Raw genomic sequence first — 12,938 nt, 5'->3', positions numbered from 1 at the left:
ATGGGCCACATATTTGCAATTATATATATATATATATATATATATATATATATATATATATATATATATATATATATATATATATAGACACACACACACACACACACACACACATATATATATCTTTCTAATGTTCACATTAGACTTTGGAGTTTCCTGGGCACTGGATTTTGACTTTGACTTCCACCACCAAACGTTCCAGATGTCATCAACATTCCTTATTCTGTTCCCCTATACAGCTATTTATATTAAATGTATATTTATAGGGTAGTGTTTGACAACACAATTTTCTCGATAACTAGGCAACTTAATACCCTCGCTTGACCTCAAAAAAATAAAAATTCCATTGCGCATGTGGTAGCAAGCTGAATGTTTCAAAAAAGGACCTAGAAAAATCTGAGGAGCGGCTGCAGATGGTGTTCCAAGAGTTCTTTAGCCCTGGTCAACTTCACCAAATAGTGGAAGGAGTGAGAGTACCTCTTCAACAAGCTGGAGAAGCTCTTGCATAAGCATTTCGAAGATCTCAGACAAACAAATAAATTTACATAAATTCTCTTTTGGTATATTTTTGGTAGGTTTCTATTTCCTTGGAAAAATGGTTTAAGTTTGAATCTTACAGTGCTGAAACCCTAGAAATCCTGGAAACAAGAACAAAACATTATCGAACATGTTTGTCAATTTAATTGTCTTAAATTGTTACATAAATCATCAACCAAAGTTGGTAAACTTGTGAAGTGAAAGTGCACTATATGTGTTAGAAGTCTTTTTTATTGAATCAGATTATTAATGTGCATGATTGGGTTAGTGAAAATTACTTCTAAGGATGTTTTGCATTCCTATCTTACTCTTTAAAGAAAATGATTTTAACACATTCAAAAATTCCTAAAATTTCTTCACTCCCTTTTTAATGAAATAAAAAATTCCCTTCACACATGCAAAAAAAAAACTAAAGAAAAATCATACTATCTCATTAAACTAAGAGAACTTAACCAATCTATTGCAACACAAATTTAATTTCTAAAAGAAGAACTATTCATATAATGTTCTAGCAATCCTTTTGCATAAAAAATAAAAATTAATTTGACTTCTAGTTAAAATGAAAACTACACATTTTCTCATTAGTAATCGCTCATGCTTTGAAATGAAAACTTTAAAGAAATCACTCATGCTTTGAAATGAAATACTGTAAAGAAATCACTCATCCTCTAAAATGAAATACTCTGAAATGAAACTATAAAGAAATATATGAAAAGTGATTACACTACAATTAGCATCATTATAAATCAACTTGAAAAGAATGATTAGTGAAATATTGCTATCTATATCTAATTTAAATGAACACTACAAAATGATTCTAAAACATGTAAGTAATTGCAACAAATGATAAAGAAAAGATATGAAAATGTAGAACCTTCACTGTTTGTAGGGGCCCTCCAGAAACAAGTGGTCATAGAACTTTAATTCAACAGTCAGCTATGCATCAAAACTTCATTCTTCATGAACACGAAAAAACAAAGTTTAAAACAATACTGTCACACATAAAATTTCAACCTTTTGTTCATGTTTGTTGCAAGGTATTTATAAATGCCCATGTCAATAATTGTTCAAGGCTTTTATGCCTACCCTAGGTAAAAAAGTTCTAATTTTAGCTTCTAACAGATATCAAAAAATGATTTTCTCATGATTTTCTATTAGGAAAAGCAAATAGTGAAGCACAAGGATTTCAGACTCTCGCTCACCTGTTCAACAACATGTCGAATTTTACCCTTTCAAAACGCAATCAAACAATCCTTTGATGATCTGGTTCAGATTAATAGGATGAAATCATTAAAGGGATCAATATCCACGAGTTCATATCTTTCTCCTCTTAAGTGGCACCTCAGATCGTGATAAACCTTGGAATCGGCTACAGAAACATAGATTAGCTGCAGAATTACATGAATTCAGTAGATAATACAAACATTAATTGAATAATAAGGAACATTATTAAATATGAAAGATAAGGCAATTAAATACCTTACCATGCCAAAAAACTTGTAGTTTGATTCCTTTTGCATTGATGATGATGGTCAAAGAGAGGAAAAATTGGTAAGGGAGAGTGTCAAAATGAAGCATTCATGAGGCTCTATATTCCCCCACACAGAGGCCATTGCATATCCTCATGCAAAAATTTAGAATTGGACTACTACATTTCTTCTTAGACTTGAGTTAGTACATCTACATTTATCTTCTTCACCCCCTTTTTAGCCACTACCATTCTTGGCCTTTTCATCAAGATTATATACTTCATATTTATCACCTTTCCTCTAAGAACCTTATTCTTTTTCTTTAACTGCTTGCTTTTCTTATACCACAAGCCCAAATGAAAAATAATATTATCATTTTTAGTTCTTTGAACCTCATTCTATGTATTTAAGGCCTCATGCTCCTGTTGTATGAGTCTATTTAGTGTCTCCAACTCAAAGATTTCTTGTTTAAAAATATTTATGACTAGAGGTTCTTTTGGGCTATTAGACTGAGCTTCTTTTCCTTGATTTAATAAAGATACTTTTCCTGTGGCTTTATTCTCCAGGGACTCAATGTAATCACATATTTCTTGCTATACTGGATCTATTTATGGTGTCTTTCAACCTCGGCTATGAATAGGTCAGATGATAGTAGGTGATGGAACTTTCATTTTCTCTTCTTCCTCCTAATTAGCAATATCTGTAGACTATTGAGATGGTTTTTCATTAAGCCTAGTGCTTCTTATTACATTTGATGGAAGAGGGTTTTTAGTTTTATCTCTTTTCTTCTCTATTTTAGCTTCCTCTATTTTCTTGCATGTGCCTTCTTCCTTTTTTCTTGTTTTCTTTCTTCTAACAAATTGCCTTTTAATGCTTCCTAAAATTTCTGCAATAGGAGTCTGATCTTCTTACTGTTCTTGTAGTTGTTGTTGAGGTAATTTTTTAATAGGATTCTAAGATATTCTCTTCCTTCTTCTTTTTTCTTTGCTATTGCTAGGTGGCCCTTGATCCTCCTCCTTAAAATGATTTCTAACAAGGAAAATATCCCAATTATCTCTAGTCTTTCAAGATGAAATTCAATGAGTATTTTTATCAATTTGTGGTGATACATGGTGTTTTATATGAATTGGATCCTTTTATGAACATTCCCTAACATTCTCCTAAAGCTATTTAACAGAAAATAAGAAAGATTTATTTCATTCTCTTCGAGAAATTGCAACATCAAACGAATGTGGTAAACAAACATACAATCAAATCTTCCTTCACAGGTGACAAATTTCCAAATTACTAGCAACAAATTTCTCCATTTACCCTTAAGTGTTGTACTGGGAATTCCTTTCTTAAAAATAGTCATATTCATACCTCGTTTTTTTTTTAGAAATTCTTCCATTCATCTCGTTCAATGCCCCAATTCTTAAACCATACTCTCTCTAATTCTTGACAGTCTGGTAGCTTCAAAAATAAGAGAGTTTTTCACTACAAACTTGATGTCTCCAATTTCAACCTCTACGCCATAAAAATCTCTAGCAAATGATTTGGTTACTTGCTTGTCAAAACCATCAAAATTTTCCATGAACTCTAGCCACTGTGCTTTCTGTAGGTTTCTTTCACCTCCAGATATCCTTCCATACATTTTCTACCATTTGGTTCTATTATCGCTATGATGCCCATGGTTGAGAAGTTTTACCACAGAATTCACTTCTTAACAGTGTATGAGTCAAGGTTTTGGGATAATGGTTTTTGATGAGAGTATTAACGACAGTGAGAGAAAAATAATAAGTGAATTTAAGTGACCGATAAGGTATGAATGAATATGAGTTGGGTGATCTCAACACTGAATGTGGAATTTGAGACTGGAGTGTTGTTTAATGACGAGGGATGAATTAAAGTTTACTATTCTTATTTGATATGACAATATATTTTCATCTCACTTTCGGCAATGATGGTTTTTGAATCGATGGTACATTGTCTATATAATTCATATACTATTTTTTTTACCCTTATTATTAAACTAACTATTTTCATACCTTTTGAATTGATGGTTCTAACATTTGATTTCTCATTTTTGCATTGTCTTCAGGTGCTTCCGAGCATGGATTTGATCATTTCTTCAATTGCTCCAATTAGTGGTTCTTGTCATACATCAGTTGCAAAATCTTGTCAAAGCTGCAGAATCTCATTAATTTTATAGGTAATTATTCTAAAAAGAAGAAAAGTGATAAAAAGAAAATAGGAATGGGAAAGAAAATTTAGGATGCCAAAATTACTTGGTTTTCACCCTGAATTTTCTGTATAAACATGCCAACAATGTTGGTTTTCATGTTTATACAAGTTTTTATTATATTTTTCTTTTCCTTAAATATATATATATATATATATATATATATATATATATATATATATATATATATATATATATATATATATATATATATATATATATATATATATATATATATATACATACATACATACATACATACATACATACATACATACATACATACATACATACATACATATATAGATATATATATAGATATATGTATGTATGTATGTATGTATGTATATATATATATATATATATATATATATATATATATTATAAAAGAACAAGGCTTGCGAGTCAAGTTGGAGGAGAAGGAAAATCTTTCTTAACCAACTGAAAATCAGTGTTGTCTTGCAGATATTCAATAAATTGTTCCTTTGTCAATGGCTTATGATAAATTCTTCATCTATGACCATTTATAAGGAAGGTGATTCTCTCTTCATCAATAATTCTGATCCTAACTGCACCATTATCAAAAACCTTTTCAATCTCATATGGCCCAAGCCAATGAGTTTGAAATTTCCCTTGAAAATCTTTGAATTTTGAATGAAAAAGTAATGCCCAATCTCTTGGATGGAATTTTCTCTCTTTTATATATTTTTCATGCCATTTGGATCTATGTTGTTGAACTATATTGGTTCTTTGGATTGTATCTTGTCTTATCTCATTAAGTTGATTTAGTTGCTCCACTCTTTGTTTTTGTGCTTCCGAAAGATCAAGACCCAATTTAACTATTGTCTTGAAAGTTTTTACTTAAAACTCAATAGGAAAAAGGAATTTCCTCCCATAAACAAATTCATAGGGAGTATGCCCAGTAGTGTTTCTCCATGTGGTACAGTATGCCTATAAAGCTTTTGAAATATTTTATGCCCAATCTCTTCTATGAAGATGCAGAATTTTGGTGGGAATTGCTTCAATTACTTTATTGGTGGACTCCACTTGTCCATTTGCTTGCAGATGGTATGGAGTGGACTTCTAATGTTTGATTTTGTACTCCTCCATTATCTTTTGTACCAACTTGGATGTGAATTGAGTACCTTGATCTGTTACAATCTCCCTTAGGACACCAAAACGAGTAAAAATATCCTAAAAAATAAATGAAACTACAATATTTTCATTAGCAAAAGGAAGTGCTTTTTCTTCTACCCATTTTGTAACATAATCAGTGCAAACAAGAATGTACATTTTCTGTCTTGATGGTGGATTTATTGGACCAAAAAAATCCAGAGCCCATTTTTCAAAAGGCTCAATAAGTACCTGAGGCTATAGAGGCATTTCAACAAATGGAATAGGTTTCCCCATCTTTTGGAAGCTATCACATATCTTAACATATTCTTTGGCATCCTTAAAAAGGGAAGGCCAATAATATCCTAAGTGAAGTAATTTGTAAGAAGTTATTTTATCAGAAAAGTGTCCTCCACATGGCTCACCATGACAAGATTTAAATATTTATGGTACTTCATCCTCTCTTACACACCTTTGAAAGATTAGATTTGGTCATGTTTTATAAAATCATTCATTTATCCATGAGAAAGATGCACTAATTTGAATTACCTTTAATTTTTCTCGAGGAGACCAATATGATGGTAACTTCTCTATAGCAAAAAAGTTAGCAATATTTGCAAACCATGGAGATTTAATAGATACTGCAAAAATATATTCATCAGGGAAATTGTCTTCTACATGTACACCATTATTATCATTTTGAAACCTAGATAAAATGTTAGCAACTGTATTTTGTTTCCCAGGTCGATCCAAAATAGTGATGTTAAACTCTTGCAACAACAACAACCATCTTGTAATTCTTCCATTAGTGATAGGTTTATTCATTAAGTACCTAATTTCAGAATGATCTGTATGTACAAAAGTTTTGTCACCAGTAATGTAAGGTTTGAATTTATTGATGGAATGGACAATAGCTAAAAACTCCTTTTCTGTTAAGGTATCCTAGATCTCTCTTCCATTAAATTATGCTCAACCCTCCCCTTACCCATCCCAAAATTATATCCATGTAGAAGACCACTCAAACACCATGTGGCATTACACGCAACCCTCTCCCTTAGCCATCCTAAAATTATATCCATGTAGAAGACCTCTCAAACTCCATGTGGCATGCCTATGTTAGAAATTCTTCTACCTTGCCTCTCTCAACACCAATCTATTTTTATTAATGCACACAATTTGGAGCTCATTGCTTATGTCTTACATGATTAAAAAGTGGTTCCCTCATACTTCAACTCTTTAGATTTCTGCTAATGCCAAAAAATTGTTTTTCGGCATGCATGATTCTTATGGTAAAGCTTCTATGAACGCCATTCTATCGTAGCCTGGAAAACAATAATACCAACCGAACTTGTCAAATCTCAAACTCTTTTGAAATTATATGATGAAAGAATCTTCAAACCAAAATATATATTGCTCACCATTCCCATCAAGCTTGGAGATAAAATCATTTTCATCCAGACAGGTGTCGCCTCGTTAAAATTATATATGTATTGTATGTTAGTTGTAAGTCCTATGTTTTCCTCGATATAAATTTTTCTACCATTTCCCACATTTTTCACCTCCATTTACATTAGACATTGCTACTAATTTTTTGCTCGATTCAATTTTAAGAACTTTTTGTTTATGTTGACCATCACACTTAGTCATCCATCTATTCGGGGGAAGGAATTAGAGAAGAGAGGTCACTTAGTTTAGGTTCTGGTTGGTCAACTTTGGATTGGAAAGGGAAAGCGGGCAGGACCTGACCTACCTTCCTTCCTTTATGGAGCTTCCTTCACTAGATAGGAGGACTTGACCTTCTATCCAACCTTGACCTACCTACCTTACCTGAGCTAGCTCTTTGAAGGTCTGAAATCAAGGGTCAGTCATATCTTCCCGAACCTAATTTGAACCCCGTAAGTGATAACCTAAACAAATTAAGGTTATCTGAAGGGAAACATAGATCAATCTATAGTGACAGAATTACGTCACTATAGTGGGTTATGTTAAGGTCTTATTTCATCCATTTTTGTCACAGAGTTCGAGTGCTTGTAAGTGTGGAACGTAAGGAGTGAAAAGGACTAGAGTTCAAGGGCTAAGAGGAAAGGGCTTGAGATAAGGGCTTTCATGATCACATGCTAAAGGGCCAGAATTACAGAAAGGGCCTAGAGGAAAGGGCTTGAGATTGGGCTTGGAGTTACTTCCCCATGACTTTATCGAGTTAAGGAAAGACTTGAGATGGAAGGAAAGAGAAGCCAGATCTCCATTTGTAGTCCATATCGTTATTCAAAGAAGGTTGCGAGAATATGGTTTCCAAAGATCCTGGACATATTATTTTAATAACGAGATTTCATGTGGTTATGGAAGGAGAGGCTTCGTCTTCTAATAGGTCTTCCAAAGATAGAAGGATAAGATGACATGGAGTAAGCAAAGCCATACTTCCATTTGTATTTTTACGCATGACGGATGGAAAGGGTCATATGTCAATAGATGGCTGACCAATTTCGTCGGGCTAGGCTCAGGGTCATTCTTATAGGCTTAGAACGGTAGGGTCTAGGCTCAAGGCATGGTTGTGGCATTGGGTTACCCACCTATATAGATAAGGAAGCCAAACACGTTCCATATGGTAGTTTATTATAGCCACTGCTAATAGTGAGTTTGAGTTCGACATTTTTATTGGCATGTCATGTTGAAGATAATGGAGAATATGTAAATATAGAGAGATTCGGTTCACTAGAGCCTTAGATTAGGAATTAGTTCTTATTTGTTAGCCAGCTATTCTAACTTCCCTACTTGTGTGAAAACTATATATATTTTTTATTGTAATATGATTGATGTATAATGTTTTTCCAGAGGCAGTCTCTAGGTGGAGCTCGTCACTTGTGAGCTGCCCAGTTTATCAATAAAGTTGATTCTTTAGTTTTTTTAACATCAGAGCTGTAGGGCTGGTGAGTCAAATCCAGTAAGCTTTGATAGTTGAGTGAGTGGTTGGTGTGAAGAAAGCCTCACAAGGTGAGGAGGCAGAGCAACAACGCATTTTTTTGAATTCACACTAATCATCGCTCTTCCTCAAGGAAAGAGAGCACTAACCATTGCGGATTCAAAGGGAAAAGAGCGATGATTTCTCATTTCCTTACATTTATTTTCATCATTGCTCCCCAAAATCATGGATATGAGAGTGAAAATCACAATGGTCTGTTCACTATGTGTTGACTGAAAATCGTGGATATGAGAGTGAAAATCACGATGGTCTATTCATTGTGTGTTGACCATGGTTGTGACCACCGTATGTGAGAAAAGGAGCTTTTTGAGATCCATTTTAACATGCCGATGTGTGAATTGAGTTTTTGATAACTTTGCATTGGCATCCTGTGATGTTCAGATCTATTAAGATCTACAAGTGATTGTTCCATGCAGTGAGTGAGGTGTTGGAGGCCGTCACGGGTGACAGAGTGTTGTTGCGTCAAGATGGAATGAACCATGTAACCAGTGGTGCCATGGGTAGACTGTTGGGAGACTACGTTCTATGGAGATTGTGTGCTGAGAGGTCGAGCGGTGGAGCAGCGTACCTATGTGGAGAGAGGTCTTATGCAAGTTAAGGTGGTTCTGCATTTTCACAAAAAGATTGTGGATTCTGTTCTGTGGTGCAGTGAGTGTGGTGCGGTGATGAGAGCTATAGACAAGTGTTGACACAACAGGCTGAAGGAAGCCTCTTCCAACCCCTAATCTTGTTGAAACATCTGAGGGTGATTTATAAAACAGAGTGCTTCTACTATTCAAATCACAGTGTTTATTACCAGAAAGGTGTCACTGGTGAGGGTGTTTACTACCCGGTGCTACGTGCTGCTCCAGGTGGAGATCGAGTCCATGCATAAAAAGTATATTGCCAGATCTAAATGAGGCACCATCGATTTATGTAGCCACAGAGAAGACTAATGGCTGTCGATTATTGTGGGTGGAGTGTTGTTGTTGTGTTGGTATGCGCAGTGAATGTGTGGAGAAGCCCGTATGAGCAGCGGCTACGTGTTTGGATTGCCGCTCAGATCAGCAGATCAGGCAGCCTTTGAGGACGTTCGTGTATGTTAACATTTTAAAAAAATGTTTTTGGATTATTAAATGTTGGTTGCATAGATGTAAAAATGGAAGAGCTTTTTTAAAAGGATTTTTTTTCTGTTTATTGAAAAAGCAAAGGGGCTCTCTTTTTTAATTGAATTTAAAAGTTTTTTTAAAATTGAATTGGGGCATGTTTTTTAAATTGAATCTCAAGCTTGCATTTTGAGATTTCTCTTCAGATCTGGGATCTATTTGGTTTTATTTTGCTGGGGTCGCTTTTCTTGTCAAGATGAACAATCAGATGGCAGAGGCTTCTCTGAACGAGAGAAATAAGCTCGACAGTTCCAACTACTCCAATTGGAAATTTAAGTTGCAGACCTTGTTGGAGGGGGAAAATCCATAAACGATTGCAATCACTAATGATTTGAAGTCAACCCTAGCCAGATGAGGAACAACAAAAATAATCCAGGATGGGGAAAAGAGGGAGAACGAGGAAAAGGTGTTGCTCAAATTGTATGGGAAAGATTACCATTATTCATCATATTCGAGAATGTAAATCTGCAGCAGACATCAGGAAAACTCTCAAAGACTTGTATGAGATTAAGAACACAAGTCGTCTATTGTTTCTAAAGAGAAAGATTCTCTCCATTAAAATGGAGGAGAATGAATTAGTAGCAACATTCATCTCTCATATCAAGGAGCTTAAGAATAAGCTAGGCGACATTTGAGAAATAGTATCAGACACTGATTTGTTCACGATTACCATGAATGGTATGACTGACAACTATCAAATGTTCATCATTGGGTTAAATGCCAGAGAAAAAGCTCCCAAGTTTGAACAGTTGACAGGTATCCTAATGCAGGAGGAGGAAAGGCGGATGACCCTAAAACCCCAGATCTCAGATCTTTCCCTAATGGAAAAGAAGTAGCCTTTCAGAGGAAAGATAAATGCAACACACAAAAGTGGAGGAACCCCACAAAGAAATCCACCTCCATCTCAAGGTATGTCTCCAAACAGAAGTGATTCAGGACCAAAATGTTTTTATTGCGGTAGATTTGGTCAGATAGATAAACATTGCAGGAAGAAGAAGTTTGATGAAGGTAAACAGATACATAAGAAGAATGCAAGCCATCTAGATGATGCAGATGAAAATTCAAATATTAGATTGTCCATATTTGATTCTGTGGTGTCAACTAAGGAGGATGAAGCAGAAATCTGGTTCATGGACTGAGGAGCCTCGTCCCATATGATAGGTAAGAGGTAATGGTTTAAAAATTTCAAAGAATCTAGCACTAGTACGAAGGTCTACCTTGGAGACGATAGGGGATATGAAATCAAGGGATATGGTGATGTCCCTGTCGTAGTACCTAATGGAAACATTAGGCATATTCATGATGTTATGTATATACTTGGGATAAAAAAGAACATGATTTTTGTATCTATGATAACAGATGAGGATCTTAAGGTAGAGTTTTTTAAATATTATTATGTAATTAAAGACATGCTGGATCAGATGAAGTCCATTGAAATAGGTGTAGAAGAATTATATAAACTGGATGTCAGAAATGTGTCACATGAATCTTTGGCATCATCAGCCACGTCTACAAAGAATCTATGATATTAGAGGTTTGGGCATATAAAATTTAGTTACTTACTACTTGTTCAAAAGAAAGGTATGGTGAATGGTCTTCCTATTTTAAAGAGTATGCATGTTGACTGTGAAGCATGCACCCTTGGTAAATTACATAGAGATGAATTTCATGTTATTGTTGATAGGAAGCAAAGGGAAATAGTTGAACTTGTACACACTAATCTATGTGGGCCAATGCAGACAAGATCATTAGGAGGGGCATACTATTTTCTTATTGTTTTTTAATGAATGTACAAGGTTCACGTGGGTGTATTTCCTCAGTAAGAAAGTCATGCTTTTGAATACCTCAGGCAATTCAGAAGTATGATTGAGAAGCAAACAGGAAAGTCCATCAAAATTCTTCACTCAGACTAAGGTGGGGAATTCCAGAAGGGTGACTTGATCAAATACTGCAAAGAACATAGAATACATCAACAGTTCACAATACCTTACACTCCTCAACAAAACGGGGTTGTGGAAAGGAAAAACATAACCCTCGTAGAGTGTGCTCGCAGTATGTTGAAAGGTAAGAATCTGACCAATGGTTTTTGGGAAGAAGTTGTAAGCACTGTAGTGTATATTAAGAATAGGAGTCCTACTAAGTGTTTTGATTATAAAACTCCTTTTGAAGCATTGTTTGGCTTCAAGCCTGCAGTAAGTCATCTTAGAGTATTTGGATGTTAAGCTTTTGCTCATGTCTCGAAAGAAGATAGGGAGACGTTAGATTCAAAAGCCATTAAGTGTACTTTTGTTGGATACTGTAGTGAATTTAATGCTTATAATCTATTTAATCCTTCTACTCACTAGGTGTTTGCAAGCAGAGATGTGGTATTCCATGAATAGGTAGATTATGGGAATCCTATTCATAGCGATGAAGAATGGAATATGCCTTTACTGTTAAAAGATGGTGATGAAACATGGGTCGATGAGTAGCAGCAGCAACAACAACAACAACAATAGGAGAAAGAAGAAGTGGTTGATCAAATCGGGTTTGAAACTAGTCCATAGAGGGGAGATCAGAACAGGTTTGAAGCCACTCCACCACTCAGGAGATCAAGTAGGAAAACTCAATTTCCAGCAAGATATAGGGAGAATGCTTTTATAACTAGTATGTTAAGTGTTGTTGAATGCTCTAGTTCTAAATAAGCTAGTCAATATAGTGAATGGAGGGCAGCGATGGAAAGGGAATATGAATCAATAGTTAAAAACAAAACCTGAGATCTAGATGAATTACCTGAAGGAAAACAACCCATAGGGTGTAAGTGGTTATACAAGCCTAAATTTAAAGCAGATGCAAGTATAGAAAAATATAAAGCTAGGCTAGTTGCAAAGGGGTACTCGCAGAAAGAAGGTATCGACTATGACGAAACCTTCACCCTGTAGCTAAATTAAACACAATCATAATGTTAATTGCTTTAGCTACCAAACATCATTGGGCGATACACCAGCTAGATGTGAAATTTGTATTCTTAAATGGAAAACTAAAAGAAGAAGTGTATTTAGTGCAACCTGAGGGGTTTGTTAAATAGAGGGAAGAACATTTAGTCTGTAGATTGAAGAAAGCATTGTATGGACTAAAATAGGCACCCAGCTCATGGTATGACAAAATTGATTCATTTTTCCTACAACATAGTTATAAAAGAAGCAAGAATGACCCTAATATATACACTGTGTTTGACAAAGAGGGGCGAATTGTTTTGATTTATTTATATGTAGATGATCTTATCATTATAGGAAATGCAGATGAACTCATTAAAGAAATCAAAGAGAATATGTCACAGGTTTTCGAGATGAAAGGCCTTGGAGAGTTACACAACTGTTTGATTCTGGAAGTTTGGAGGGATTCTGGCCAGAATTTTCTATCACAGGGTAAGAATGTCAGGAGCCTACTAAAAAAGTTTAGAATGGATCAGTGCAAAGCTGCAACAGTGCCTT

The sequence above is a fragment of the Pinus tabuliformis genome, chromosome 4_1 (assembly GCF_031772625.1).
Source record: "Pinus tabuliformis cultivar Carrire ecotype Pingquan chromosome 4_1, CPIR1, whole genome shotgun sequence".
Lineage (NCBI taxonomy): Eukaryota > Viridiplantae > Streptophyta > Pinopsida > Pinales > Pinaceae > Pinus > Pinus tabuliformis.
This window is presented reverse-complemented; position numbering follows the sequence as displayed.